The following is a 6,000-nucleotide window of genomic DNA, read 5'->3' on the forward strand; positions in this document are numbered from 1 at the left end:
CTTCTTCCATCATGACCAAAAAACACATGACCAAAAAACATAGCAAAAACTCTGGTCGCCGTAACGACGAAAGTCCCAATGTGTCATATGATCAGCCCAATTGAACAGTCACTAACATACTCGATCCTAAAGACAATCGCCCTAGTGAGATCAAACCTGAAAGGTTTGATGAGGTCAAGATGCTGTTTCATTCCAATGTAGTCGATGTGGTTTCAGACGTCTCTGTTCGTGCTGATTTCTCCAAAGAGGGCTGGTATGTTTCTATTATTACCCTTTTGATGTCAGGCTCACTTTTCCCTTTTCCAAATTTGTTATTGGTGTGTTAAATATCCTGATAGTGTCTCCCGGATAACTCATGCCTTTTGCATGGAGAGTCCTTTCTTATCTAGATTCCATTGAGGAGAAGCATAAATTGGGGATCGATGTTGAAGTGGTAAAACAGTCTTGTAGCTTGAAGAAATTCGGTGGATATCGAGTCGGGTTTATTAACAAGGATATAGACGATCCGTTAATTCTCAATAACGACATAGTTAATGATCGGAATTGGAAGAAAGATTTCTTTTTCGTTGATAAGGCTAGTCTTGGAGACGATGTTGATTTCTTATTGGAGTGTTGGAACAACACCGGTAATTCTCTCAATCTTCATTATTACAGTTACCATATGTTTACTCTTCATATAATCAATCTGCTACCTTAGTAACTCCTGCGTTTATCTTCTTCTTTATAACTTCTCGTTTATTGGCATCCATGTCCTCTTTTGTTTAGTATATCTCTATTGTTTCTCCCCATTTTGTTGTTCATGTTCGTAGTAACGCATCAAATTAAATTTATGTCCTTCTTTAATCCGTTTCCTGCTAATACCGTGTCATCAATTGTTTTTTTTGTATTGGCAGACTGCGATTTTGACTTTGATGAAGACAACACTGAGGCCAAAGCTATTGTTGCCAAAATCTGTGCTTTGCCCATAGGAGAGAGACTATGGCCTAATTATTTGGGTAGGCCCATTCGTAACGCTGGTCAAGTGAATGTTGAGGATTTTGCTTCTGGTTTGAAGAAGTCGCAATTGCGTCAGAAAGCCTTGGCCTCCAAGAGATTTGTGCAAAGATCTGCTGCAAATAGGACTCACAGCAAACAACTCCCACTCCCAGTGACCCAATAGTCATATTCCGCCTTAAGCTTGTCATCCGAGTCCCAAGATAGCCCCAAGAGTGTCAAGGATCTCGAAATAAGCTCTGGACGAACTTACGCCAAAGGTATTCGTCAAATACTTTCTTTTTTGACATTTTTCCTTTTTTCTTTCTATTTTTCTCTAATTATATTAACATGGATCGAAGCCTTCTTCCTTATTGTAGAGTTTAAACCCCCTGTTATCAAACTTTTAATAGTTTCCAGTAAAGACTTATTTGCTAAGAGAGCTCGTGATGATAAATCAACCGAGACCCATTCCTCTAAGGCCCCCTCCATATTGAGTCCTATTAATAGCCCTATTTCTAAGAAGGTTAGGATTGATCCTCCCGTCACAATAACTAATCATGATGACATTGTCCTTCTTGCTATCCAAGAATATGATATGGCCGCTGATCCTGTAACTTTTGCCCATCTGCTCAATAACATGTTACTACCCCAATCAATGGAAGCTCTGTCTGCCAAGCCAGTTTCTGCTATTCTGAATGATACTGCCGGTTATTCATTTCATGTAAGTTTTATTATCATCATTTATAAATCAGAATGTATTGTTGTGTTTGTCTTAGCGTCTGATGGATGATGTAATTGATGGTGTAATTCTCTTGTAGACTCTTCAAACTGTCATGGTGGCTCGTGAGGTTTACGAGTACGAGATGAAAAAGTTCAAAGATTTGGAAGATGAGCACAAGAAATGTGCGGGGAAGATTAAAGCAGCTGAGGAGCTAGCACTCTCCAACTTATAGGCTATGAAAGATGTTCAAAGATTTGCTTCTAAGGTGCAGTCAATGGAGAAAGACATGCGTGATGAGACAGAAAAAGTCGTGCATCAGCAAATCATGTGAACTAGAGTTGACATGATATTGGAGTACCACAGAGGTGAATGGAGCTCGTGGGACGTTCCTGAGACTGTCAGGATCTATAATGAAGCATTTCCCGATGATGCTTTCCCCATGGATGAATTTGCTGGTACGAATGACAATGAAACAAAGTCGCCCAAAGATGATGTCCAAGAGGACAAATGATGTAATTCCTTTTATCGTACTTTGTTTAAGACTATCAGCTTTGCCTCCGCTTTGATTCTGGAACTTTAATCTTTTGTTGTTTCATTTTATTTTTATAGACCTTTATCCCTGTTTCGCCTTGGTGGCGGGGGATTATTGAATTTCAGTTTGAACCTTTTGTAATATTATGCTTATCGTCGCTTATGCTTCATCTTCTTGCTGTCATGATGTTATAAATTTCTAAATGTATTGTTGCCTTTACCAAATGTCATTAACGATATGAGGTACCACACTGTCATCAAAATGTAAATAATTTACAATAGGTTAATGACATAATGTCGAGAAATGTGGCTATGTTCTGTTAGAATGTAATTTCCATTTAAGCATAATCGTAGCCGTTGGTTTGCCTTGTTTGTTTCATTCATAATCGTTTGTGTGGCGCCCTCCAAACCCGGGTCAGAAGTTTGGGGTCCACACACCTTATTTATAACCCGCTAATAACAATAATAAAGATAATGATAATATGCAGTGACCCTACTTACCAACCACCACGGACCGCAACAGGTTAAAGTATGCACACAAGCCAAACACACTATTATATTACAAACGTTTAAATCCCAACTATTCCAAGCTCAAAACTGAGTATTAAACATTATTACAAACTTTTACAGACTTAAATTATTCCAAAAGAAGCCTACAAGCTCAGCTCAATCAACCTGAACCCCTAGCTCTCGCGCTGGACTGGGGATCCTCGGTACCAACCGGTTCCTTTTTAACTGGAAAAGAACAGAAACAATATCGCACAAATGAGCTAACTAGCTCAGCAAGTCACAATGACAAAACTGAGAATAATGATCATCAGTTGAACATGGTTATGATATCAAGTGAACAATGGATTATGATTTAGAATTGGACATTATACTTATATTTTAAAAACCAAAGTTAGGCTGCTGATCAGTCACACACTAACCCCGAGCAAAGCACACAGTATTGCTCTAACTACTGGATCCAAGGCGCACATTGGCCTAACTTGACCATTATATGGTCTGACCACGAATCTGGTCCACAATTTTATAAAAACAATCCAATTCTAACATAATAACAGAATGAACAATAATAAACAATAACCAGAATCATTAACAACAATGAGTGCTTAACAATGAAAGGGTTTCAATCCTTGTACGGATCAATAAGGTAATTTCAAAGCTTAGATGCTGGGTAATGAAATAATTGGATAGCAAAGGAATTAACGTTTCAGGGTTTCAAAGATTTGGGCTTCCAAAGCATAAAATACAGTGGGTTGAGTATATAAGTAATTCAATTCAGTGTTTGGTATTTAGTTTGTATGTATTTGTGGAGTAGTATCGTAGATTTGTGGTTCGTGTTTGGGTATACAACAATCAATGGTCTAGAAAGAATCAGGTTACCACTCAAGATCAATAACTGGAATCAAGGTTTAGGGTTCAGTGCTTCAAAGCACTTGCAATATAAAACAGGAATATCAATCACGACAATATCTCGAGAAAGTTCAGAACACTTGCCTGGTATTAGCTTACTACACTGCACTCGCTTCCAATCTCAACCATTTTACTCCTCAACTACCTGTTTCCCTTTCCTACGTCTTGCCTCTTCTGCTCACATATCATAAGCATTTATCAATATTCAACTCATAGAATTCTATTCAACACATACTTCTATCTACCCTTCGTTTCGCCCAAATCCGATTAACGGATTGAAAGTTACGTAATCAACCATTAAACATCGAATATGTAAACCGACAGTCAACCAACATATCACATATAACACATAATACGCCACATAATTAACGACATATCCTTTATAAAGACATTTCGGGTCATAAATAGGTTTTCTGGTATTTAAAATGATTTTTAAAATATTTTTCGGAATTAAAACGGGTCGTTGGATCAATTTCGGGGTAACAAACAGGGTTCGGTTAGCCAATTCTGGCTTCAAAACAATTTTATAATAATTATCGAGCCTTGAAATAATTTAGAATAATATTTTAAAGCTCGAAACTATTTTTCGGAATTTTTAAATCATTTTTAAATAATTAAATCTAATTAAATAATTAATTAAAATCATTTAATATTTAATTAAATCAATTAATCAACTAATTTTCGAATTAATTGACCAATTAATCAATTAAAAATTAACTGAAATTAATTAACTAATTAATTCAGATTTATTTTTGAATTAAAAATAATTTTCGGAATTAAAATAATAATTTTTAGAATTTTCAGAAATTAAAATCGAATTTTTATAATAAAATAAATAGGAAATATGATTTTTGAATATTTTTAAAACAGGAATCCAACTTTTGCAAACTCTGGAAAGTTCAGGGACTGAACTTCATCGTTTTCAAAAGTTGGGGTACTAAACTGCAATTTTCCAGCCCTTCGCCGGAAAACAGTCGGGTTCGCCGGAGAACTCAACTCCGGCCTCCTCCCACCACCACAAACTCCAGATTTAATCTATACTTCACAAGGAACACAACCATGCCATCAATTCATTCTAATCATCCCGGAGTTAGCCGAAAAATGATCAAGAATCTCGCCGGTTTCCGGCGAGTTCGACGAAAACTTTAAAACCTAACTCCCTCTTCTACAGACCTGTTGATTCATGAAACTTATACGACTGAATTGCAAATTTCACAGAGAACACAATCCACTATACCGCAACATCTATCTATTCCAGAATAAGAAACCCCCAAATTTCAATTAAGAACATTCATACGGGTTATAAACCCTAATTTTAAAATTCGAAAATCAAACTCAAATTTGAACATGTTATTGAACTCCAAATCAGACGTATAATATATCAAAATCATCAGGAAAACAAGCTCTACAACATGCAATCATCAAATCATACAAATAATCATCCGAACAAAAATTCATATTTTTAATAAAATTAATCCGAAAATAAATAAAAGTATAGAAAATAAACCTTGATTTCTGCAGTAAAACGAAGTTCAGAATCTGATAGAACACTTCAAATCCTTTAGATTGAGTACTCGAGCTTTGAAAACAGAGATCGGTAACGCCTTCATTTTGCTGTTTGATTCTTAGAACAGTTTATGAAATTAGGGTTTTTCTCTGAAAATTATAAAATTAACTATCTGCAAATGATTTTGATACGAAATAAAATACGGGAAAAGGCTATTTATAATTACGGAAAATTAGTATCCCGTTGGATCATTCCGGATATAAAACGGTACGTTTATTTATAAAAACTGATCCAAACGGTATCGGTTTTCGGGATAATTATCCAAACCAATACAATTTGTACTGCGGTCTTGGTCTCAGCGCCTAATTACACGTATTACGAAGTGATAATTGGGATAGTTTAATAAAAAGCTCCCGTTTATCGAAAATACGGGTTTTATTGATTTACCGAAACGAATATTGTATCGAAAATGTTGCGCCGGGACCCGCGCAGAACAAACCGTATGCCGGATCGAAAAAGTCAAAACATGGAATATGCTCGGAATATTACAATTAGGTTAGGAAGGAGTCTCGGAAGAGTTTCGGGTTCCAAAAACGTAACAACGGGTGACGTCGGTTGGTTCCCGTTTTTATAAAATAGATTTTAAATACCCGGAAAAAGATTTTATAAATTTCATATGATCCTTATGAATCCATAAATCAATATAAAAATAATTTGGAAGATATGACAATTATCTATATTTTATTTTAGACATATAAAAATTAAAATACTCAATTAATATTATTTTTGAATATCCAAATACAAATAACACCTAACAATTAATTCACAGAATAGATACTAAACACACATA

The sequence above is a fragment of the Apium graveolens genome, chromosome 2 (genome assembly GCF_009905375.1).
Source record: "Apium graveolens cultivar Ventura chromosome 2, ASM990537v1, whole genome shotgun sequence".
NCBI lineage: Eukaryota > Viridiplantae > Streptophyta > Magnoliopsida > Apiales > Apiaceae > Apium > Apium graveolens.